General features: G+C 36.1%; 1 long non-coding RNA gene across 1 annotated transcript; it reads left to right on the top strand.

Moving 5' to 3' along the window:
• Positions 1–2392: 2392 nt before the first annotated feature.
• LOC143267203 (uncharacterized) lies at positions 2393–7367 on the top strand. The gene is made up of 3 exons (XR_013042122.1): positions 2393–2488; positions 4439–4706; positions 6846–7367. It is a non-coding gene; the product is annotated as an uncharacterized LOC143267203 (long non-coding RNA).
• Positions 7368–9903: the final 2536 nt, after the last annotated feature.

Below are 9903 nucleotides of genomic sequence, written 5' to 3'. Positions count from 1 at the left end.
AAAAAAAAAAGATCCATAGACCAACATTAAAAGAGAGGCCCTGCAAAACATAGCTCTAAATGGGGTGTCTCCATCAAACACCTCCCCTCAGAGCTCATGGAACCCAATGACAGAAGAGATGGAAAGTGTCTGAACCAGAGGAAAAGGAGGACACCAGGAGAACAAGGGCCTCTGAATCAAGTAAGCAAAGGTTATATGAATTCACAGAGAGTGCAGCAGCAAGCATGGACCTGCACCGGTGTGCACCAGGTCCTATGTGTATCTTAGAGTTTTCAGCTCGGTATCTTTATGGGACTCCTGACTGTGTGAACTAGTGGATCTCTGATTCTTGTGACTGTTTTTGGCTTTTTTTTTTTTTCTTTTGTAGTTTGGTCTTGTCCAAATTCGACGTGATTTCTTTGTTTGTTTTCTCTTAATTATATTGCTTTGTTAAAAAAGACCCCAAGATAGACTACTAGCAATAGTGGTGAGGGTGCCTTGACTGGCCTACCCTGGTAATCAAATTGGTGAATATCCTAACTGTCATCATAGACAGTTTATTATGCAGTAATAAATGGAAGCAGATGCAGAGATCCACGGCCAAGTACCAAGCTGAGCTCTAGGAGTCCAGCTGAAGAGAGGGAAGAGGAATTATATGAGCAATGGCGGAGGAGGGTCAGGATCATGGTGGGGAAATCTACAGAGACAACTGAACTCACGAAATTTAGACCGACAGTGTGGAGCCTGCATGGGACCCACTAGATCCTCTGCATACAGGAGACAGTTGGGTAGCCGGGTCTGTCTGAAGGGCCCCTGGCAGTGTGATCAGCCTCTATCCCTGGTGCATGAGCTGGCTTTCTGGATCCCATTACCGATGGTCAGACACCTTGCTCACCCTTGAGGCAGTGGGGAGGGGCTGGGTTCTGCCTAAACTGAATGTACCAGGCTTTGGTGTCCCACCATGGGAGAACTTACCCTTTTGGAGGAGGGGATGGGGGTGGGGGGAGCAGTTAGGCAGTAGTAGAGGGCAGCGAGAGAGGGGACGAGAGGGGGATCTGTGGTTGGTATGTAGCATAAATTTTAAAACATTAAAAATGTTTCACAAAATAAAAGAAAATCAAATATTTTTAAAGAACAACCACAAAAATAAAACAAAATAACAAATAAAAGCAACAAAATGCAAGCACTTTAAGCCCAAGAGCTTCACCAGTTCCCAGGATGGTCTCAACTACAGAAAGCAGATGCATTTCCGGGAAAGCAGCAGTGTTCTCACAAAATGGCTCCGTTTCCCAACCCTGGCCTTTGTGGAGAATGTTGCTAATTTCCTAAGAAGTTAGATAATCTAAATTTAAATAACAAACATGAGTTTTTTCTTGCCTGTGAAATTTGTAGGATAGAAAAGGACATGAAAATAAAAGTGGATCATCGGGGATGTTGAAGACTTGATGATAAATCTTCATTATCAACTTATTGTGTTGGTAATCACACAGGAGACACATCTCTAAGGATGTTTAAGAAGATGTCACATTAAATCTAACTGAGGAGAGTAAATTTACAAGATATTAAAGATAAAACATAAATAGTAATTTGTAGTCATCTAGACAAACATAAGATTAGCATTTAAAATAATTTGATAAAGCCAACATATATCATAGGTAAAAAGAGAATAGCAGTGATCTGTTAGAGCAGAAATCCCAAACAAGGCACAAGTGTTGTGTATGAGAGACAGCTTCCACATATCAGTAAAAGGGACAGGACAGTTCCTGGAGTCTGTGAGGAAAGAGTTACTCTGTAATCTGAGAACATCCTGGTGTGGGAAATAGGTGAAGTGACAACCAAAGTCCTCATTTAATTAAAGCACAATAAAGAAATAACAGACTTAAGAAAATGAAAAGACTTCTGGCAGAATGGGAGAAAAGATTGGAAAGTCATATGATTCTATATGATGAGAATTCATTATCAAGAACATAAAGAATTTGCAAATAAACAATAAAAGATAAAAAAATATAATTTGAATAAATTTAACCACACAGCATGGTGATATTTTACAGTTTCTATGAACTGTAATTATTTTTATACACTGTGTATATTTTGGTTAACAATGCAATTAGGGTTGTTTTTTCTATCTATGATTTTATTTATAACAGGAATATAAAATGTATCTCTGGAAAATAATATGTTATAATATGCTCAGAACAATATCATATCTACTATTTAAATAATATAATAACAACAATAATATGTTGCCTATAGGAGCTTATTTTTCCGCCTTAAAAAAATGTAGTTCTTGTAAAACAACAAAGCAGGATATCATTTCTCCATGAACATGGAAGGGACAGGGGAATGTTACCACTATGAAATAATTTTATAGCATGCTAAGATTTTTAGGGAATGGTCCTAAGAGCAGCACAGTATAAACACAAATGTTTAAGTAAAACTTTAATATTTATTGTAGGTCACATATTTGACCAAATAGCAGTGACTGCCTTTGGAAAGAAGAGGATAAGGTGTAAGTTCCAGTGTGTTTTCTTCAATCTATTGCATCTTAAGATTACCTGACTCCAGGTTTCTTACATTAATTCCTTCTACAATAATAACTGTCTTTCATATAATTGGTGAAATCAATCTGATATAAGGAAAAGGAGAATTCTGTTCTCAAAGTTAAAGTTCACAATTCTATGCATACATTTTAAGTCTAGATTTGCCCATTCTCCTCTTTTGGGAAAATGCTAAATATAATCAATTCTCATTATTTCTTACAGTTGTATTCTATAATGTTTAAGAACTGAGTTAGCAAATATTGAATAATTGTTCCTAGGAGAAATGCAAGGCTAGGTTCCTGGGAGCTTCTGTTCATAACAATTTTATCAAGCACTCAATATATTACATTGTTTTATGTGTGCTTCTTCTAATATATAATTGTGGGATTAAAATTGAACTCATAGTCAATAGTACTTTAACTCAAGCCTGAGAAAACTTATCTAAAACATGGTAATATTTTTTCCCATAAGGCACATGGTTCCCTTCCTGTGCTTAAGAATAATGGCCAACATTTCACCCCTATGCTTCTGGGAAATTTTAGACAATTCAATCATCAATGAAAGGCTTAAAATATATTAAAAAAAACTAGACAGAACAACAACAACAAAATACATCTATGGTATGAAAGCTGAGATAGAAGTAATTTTCTGCCTCACAACTGTCATGACCACTGTCAACTCTAAAGACAGCCTGCCTCAGGCAGAAGTAGAAGGCACTGGAGATTGTTTCCTGATCTCTGTACACAAACACATGTGCCTTGTCACACATAATTGTGCATGCAAATGCACACATACCCCCTCTCCCACACGTTACTTATTTAGTTTAATCAGGATAAAAAGAGTGTAAAGAAACCGAATGAAAGGGGAGATATAACCACATGTACATCAGTGGCTTGACCGTTGTGGGCAGCAAACTACCCTCTGAGTGGATTTGAAGCCCACTCCACAGGGGGGCAGCGGGGTGATCCATAGCTGGAACTGTGAGCCCAGCTAACAATCCAGGTGGGAGGAACTAGTAGGCCCACAAAAGGAGCTCATTACTGATGGTAATTAAACTAGCAAAGCCACAAACTGCCTTCTAAATTCTTATGGTTGTACCCACCATAAAAGAAGCTACCAAGCATAATTAGAGGTGCTTGTTCTTACATTCAGTAGTAGTGAATGCAGAGATGTGGCTAGTCCAGGATGCAGAGAATAAGCCACGGATGTCGGTTTAGCCCTAAACAAGACATTTATTACACTCCACCTAGAACTCAGGGAACATCATGGAAGAGAGCACAAGAAGTATATAAGCACACTAAAGATAGGAAAAAGAGCTATGGAATGTTTCAAACATCCAAATTTTGGGGTATTGTGTGTGTCCCCAAAATTAACCTCCTATGTATTATAAGCATTGACTTGGAGATCCCATAGACAATTTAGGAAGGAATTCACAGTCATAGTGTTATTAAAAGGCATATATCCACTCCACAGGCTCTAGACTACTTTGAACATTTAACTTTGCTGTCACTAAAATGTTCTCATTTTGGTGTCAATCCAATTTTCAATGCATGCATTTGGAGATGACATGGTATATAAAAACTGTTTAAGTAAGATTTTAGTTTATGTAGTATGTATGTCTTTAATCTTATTTGTGTTTGTGTGCATGTACTTATATACCACATGTACATGGGTACCCTTGGATGCCATAGGACCATTAGATACCCTGGAGATGACGTTATAGGCTGTTATAAACTGCCTGATGTATGTCATGGGAACTGAATTTGAGTCCTAGGAAATGTCAGTAAATGCTCTTATCTGGTAAACCATTTGTCCAGCTCTAAATAAAACTAAATATTTTTTAAATTCTATTTATTTATTTATTTATTTATTCATTTATTTATTTATTTATTTATTTTGTATTTATTATTCCTTATCAGGACAAGTCTCCTATGTGTATCATTGCACTCATCAGTGGAGAGCATGTCACCAGTTCTTTCCTGTGCTAGAAAAGAATACAGCGTGAACATGTTCAGCACTTTCTGTGTTCATTTTACATGTCACTACCTGAGCTCGGCAAGGAGTACTTTTAAGCAAATAAGAATAATCAAGATGGCATCCATAGGCTAATGTGCCTACAACAAAACAAAGCAACAATGGCAACCACAAGGAAAAAAAAACAACTATAATATTTCCTTTTATCTAATGGTAAGTTGTAGCAATTAGACAGAGAAATGTAGAGTCCCCACTGCTTCTTATTGAATGTCCTTCAGAAAATGATTAAATTTGCTGAAAAACAATTGACATGGGGTTTTTTCTTTTTCTTTTTTTTCTTTCTTTCTTTCTTTCTTTCTTTCTTTCTTTCTTTCTTTCTTTCTTTCTTTTTTTCTTTCTTTCTTTCTTTTCTTTTCTTTCTTTCTTTTCTTTTTTTTTTTGAGACAGGGTTTCTCATTGTAGCTTTGTGCCTTTCCTGGAACTCACTCTGTAGTCCAGGCTGGCCTCAACTCAGAGAGATCCGCCTGCCTCTGCCTCCCAAGTGCTGGGATTAAAGGCGTGCACCACCACCACCCGGCGACAGGGTTTTTTTTCTAAGACATCTTTATAACTTACTATGAACAGAAAAATGTTAATTAGATAAAATACCAATAGAGTTATTAAAAAAAGTTGTCTTTCTTAACACTTAACAATATAACAAAACAGGCATTTGTAATGTATTCAGACTAGTATATGTTAGTAGTGTGTATTGTTTAAGAATTTTTAAAATATAAGCATATAAAAATAAGACCTTAAAATATAAAAGAATGTACCCAATATTTCAGTTAACACTGCACCTAAATTATGTTAGTGAACATCAAGTTTATGAATGTTTTAATATACAATATTTAATCATAATAAAGGGAACTATTAGATAGAAGCATTATAATTTAATCTTGGTACCATCCTTTATTGATGCACATTTTCAATTAACTTGTACAAACATAAATAGTAAATCAGTGATTATCTTATGCCAATGAAGGCACTAGTTTCAATATTTTTCTTATTGATTTAAGAATGATAATAGGAAATTAGTGGCTGATTTGCAAACTGACAATTCCATATATCAGGCAGACTGTGAAAGAGGAGGAAAGAGGACAAAAATAAGTAAAGCACAGCCAGCAGAGTAGGGTATGTAGATGTTCTTTTTTCCTTCGGGAAACTAGTTTAAATGATTCATATTGAAAAAGACAATACACAACTAACACAGAAACTGATCCATTTTAATTTCAAACTGGAGGGCTTTCTCACCACCTGTTTACCATTCAGGTGCAGTGTGAAAGGATTTTTTCCAATTCCTGTCCAGTACTGTCAATGCACCTGCAAAAAGAAGGTGCCTTCCCTCATCTCTCCCCTGAAGATTTACTCTTTCAAGAAGGGTGGATTAATTTCAAAATTATATCAGGTAGCTTTGGATGCAGCAAAAGAGAAACTACTTATATAACGGATGACATAGTTTTTTGTTTTTTCTTTGTGACTCAGAAAGCTTTATGGGAAGCATTGTTTTTTCTTTGTTGTTGTCTTTATTGTTTGTTTTTGTCTTTATTTTTGTTTATGTTATTGCTGTCTTTTGGAAGTATTTGGCTGCACCTTGATATAATTTTGTTCATTTACTGTTCTCACTCTGTCTCCCTTCTGAGCACGCGTCGCAGGGATGACTGAAAGCATTTGGAGGCAAGCGAAGATATCAGTATTACAGCAGTTCCTTTCTTGATGTTCTTTCTTAAGATGCCTAAATGTAACCTCTGATCTGGATAGGAATGTCAAGTATTATGTTAAAACAAATTCCCTGTATTTCCCAAAATCTCATCTGAACTGTAGTTATTAGACAAAGGGTCTTCTCTGTAGGAAAATGTACAGAAGTCAGAATCCAAACCCAGGAGTTTTAAAAGATCTTTCAAATTCAACTTTTTTCAGTATAAATTGCTAATAATAATAATAATAATAATAATAATAATTATAGAAAAGAAAATCATGACTCATCTCAAGCTGGCAATTTTACTTTGGCCTGGGGATGCCTGCTAACAAAGGTGTGTGTGTGTGTGTGCGCGCGCGCGCGCGCGTGCGCGCGCGATCATGCACACGCATGTGTACATGATCAATTGAATTTTGAAAAGTATCAGATTTTAGTCTTTTTTCTTTTATAACAAAAATTTCCAATGTGTAAAAAATTTTATGTACCAATGACTAAGACAGAAGTAAGGAAAAACCTGAGTTTAATATTTTAAATTTATTTTTTGAAAATAGATTCTTCTTTCATACAATACATCTACAATTTCCCCTCCCTTCACTCTTCCTGTCTCCTCTCCCCAGGTCCTCTCTCCCCCAGATCTATCCCTCCTCCATGTTCTCTTTAGAAAAAGAGCAGGCCAACAAGAGACAACAGCTAAGCAGGACAAAACAAGACGAAAAGCCCCTCATAGAGGCTGGACAAGGCAACCAAACGCGAGGATAAGAGTTGCAAGGGCCTGCAAAAGACTCCAACTTGAGGAGTCCTACAAAAACACCAAGATAACAGCCATAGTAAGGATTCAGAGAACCTGGGCCAGACCCATGCAGTGCCTGGGCCTGCTGCTTCAGCCTCCGTGGGCCCCTACGCATCCTGCAGAGATTGTCCGGCATGTTCTCCTGCTGTCCTCCATCACCTCTGATTCCTACAGTCTTTCCTCCCCTTCTTCGGTGGTGTTCCCTGATCCCCAAGAGTTTAATATTAATGTGAACATTTATGAAGCTGTGAAATTGTTCAAGATTTTTAAATGATCCTGTTTCATAATCTGATTATAACGTATCACATCAGAAGACATATCAAAATTATATAATGAAGAATGTTCTCATACACCTGAAAAAATAAAAACTATGGAATAGTTATCTTTTTAAAATTTGTATTTAGAACAAGTTCAACTGTGTTTTACTTACATAGCCTTGGGTAAAGATTCAGTTTAGGAACATGAATTTATCTTTTAATATAAAAGAGGACATATTTTAAATAATCTCCCAACAACAGCCTTTTCAATACAAATTACGGTGATTTCATAACAATATACCTTGAAATGAGGTTTTCTAAGATAAAGGCATATGCAAAAGCAAACTACAAAATATCTTATTAGGCCTACCCCCACCCCATCCCTTCTTCACAGATTCATTTATTAAAGTATTACAAAGTCCTATATAAAACACCTATTAATGCATCAAAGATACAATATAGCACATAAGTAACATGGCAATCAGAGAATATAATTTGACCTAATGATTCTATAGAAACAAAAGTTCTTATCAACAGCAATAACACTGAAATTTTGCTTATAAACCTTACAGTTACATGAGATTGTGAGGGGCCCCCAACTGGATCAGGCCCTCTGAATAGGTGAGACAGTTGATTAGCTTGATCTATTTGGGAGGCATCCAGGCAGTGGGACGGGGTCCTGTGCTCACTGCATGAGTTGGCTGTTTGAAACCTGGGGCTTATATAGGGACGCTTGGCTCAGTCTGGGAGGAGGGGACTGGACCTGCATGGACTGAGTCTACCAGGTTGATCTCAGTCCTCGGGGGAGGCTTTGCCCTGGAGGAGGTGGGAATGGGGAGTGGGCTGGGGGGAAGGGGAGGGGAGGGGGGCAGGAGGGGGGAGAACAAGGGAATCCGAATCTGTGGCTGATATGTAGAACTGAAAGGTATTGTAAAATAAAATAAAAGAAAAAAAAACCTTACAGTTATCTTAGAGACAATATTTAATTTTAAAATATTCTTAGTATTTAAGGAAAACAATTTGTCAACTTCTATTTGACATAATAAAAATATTTGGCACTGGGGAAAATGTCACATTCTGGTGACTGACTAGTTTGTTAATATAATTGTATCTTAAAATAGAAGCAGGTATGTAAATAGACAAATTATTAAGGTACTTCTCCTATGGTATCACTATGTGATAAATTGGACTTTAATTTTGCTGTTAGAAAGGCTTAGTTACATGATAATTGATGGTGTAGAATTATGGATGATAATTGAGGACAATTAGAAATGGCAGGATGTTTTATTTTATTATTTAGTTTTTACTACATTTTAAATATATTTTTATTTTATAATTAATTTAATTTTACATATCAGCCTCAGATTCCCCTGTCCTCCCATTCTTAATAGAAGCTCAAGCTGATGTCAACAATTTTTGAGGTTTAGTGAGTTTTGTTGTTTTGTGTCAGATCATGGCTAAAGAACATGGGTGCATTTATAATTGTGTCTGCAAAACAGGGCTTGGTTATTTTATCATATATGAATTATATATTTCAATATTTAGCTGTAATTGTTTTACTCATGTTTTAAATTATAATTTTCAACAAACACAAAAGGACAAAAATATTGAGTCCATCACAAACTCATACATAGGACCTCCACTAACCAGTGTGTAGGTAGCTGGAATTGAGACTAGCATAACTAATTAAATGTAGATAAAATTGTTAGTGTGCAGCCTCTGTGATGGAATTAATAACTTTATGAGAAGAGAAAGATATATGAGCTCTCTCTGTTTTTCACTCCACTATTCTGTGATTCCAGAAGATGCAGAGAAGCCTGGAATGGATACTTCAAGTGTAACTAAACTGCCAGCCATTGTGATTTTAGCCTTCTTAGAATCCAGTACTATGAGAGCCAATTCTATGTTGCTTAAAACATCCAGGTTAATATTTTTTGTTACTTCAATCAGAGCACACTGACAAAACACAGTAGTGTTTGATATGACCACTGCTTTCTTTCTGAGTTGGATAAAATTTAATCCTTTCTTGCCACGAGTATAAATCATATGAGAACCTAATGTTGCACATAAAACACTGCTTCTATCTGAGCACTCAAGAAGTTCCAATATAAAGAGGTTATAAAATAAATTTCACCATTTATCAAGGAAGAAAAAGTCAAGGAATAAGCCAATCTACATGGAAATATTTCTTCCATCTAATTCCATTGCATGTAATCTTAGATGTGTGGAAGTGCATAGAATACAAATTTCCCTATTGTGTTGCAGATATATTTCTGGAGAGGTAAACAGCAAACATAATTTTGGACCTGCTGAATATTGTCAATGTAGTAATATACCCTGAAAATGGAGCTATCCATGGGGATTTACTTAATCCATAATGTTTTTAGTTACTGTGTGTGACAATGTATGTGACCATTCCTAGAGAATTAAATACCCTAATTTTACCACAAAAGGATAACAAGACTAATTCTTGCCAAGAAAATAATCAGTGATAATGAACCACAGATATACTTAGTAATAGAGCAAACTAGGTCAATTTAAATGTTTTCCACGCAAACAACATTTGCACTCACAGGGCTTATGGATGAATTTGGAGTTCCTCACATTCAACTAAGAAGGGCAATCACT

This window comes from Peromyscus maniculatus, chromosome 9 (genome assembly GCF_049852395.1).
Source record: "Peromyscus maniculatus bairdii isolate BWxNUB_F1_BW_parent chromosome 9, HU_Pman_BW_mat_3.1, whole genome shotgun sequence".
NCBI classification, from domain to species: domain Eukaryota; kingdom Metazoa; phylum Chordata; class Mammalia; order Rodentia; family Cricetidae; genus Peromyscus; species Peromyscus maniculatus.
The sequence above is the reverse complement of the archived record's forward strand: the minus strand, read 5'-3'. Positions and strand labels throughout refer to the sequence as shown.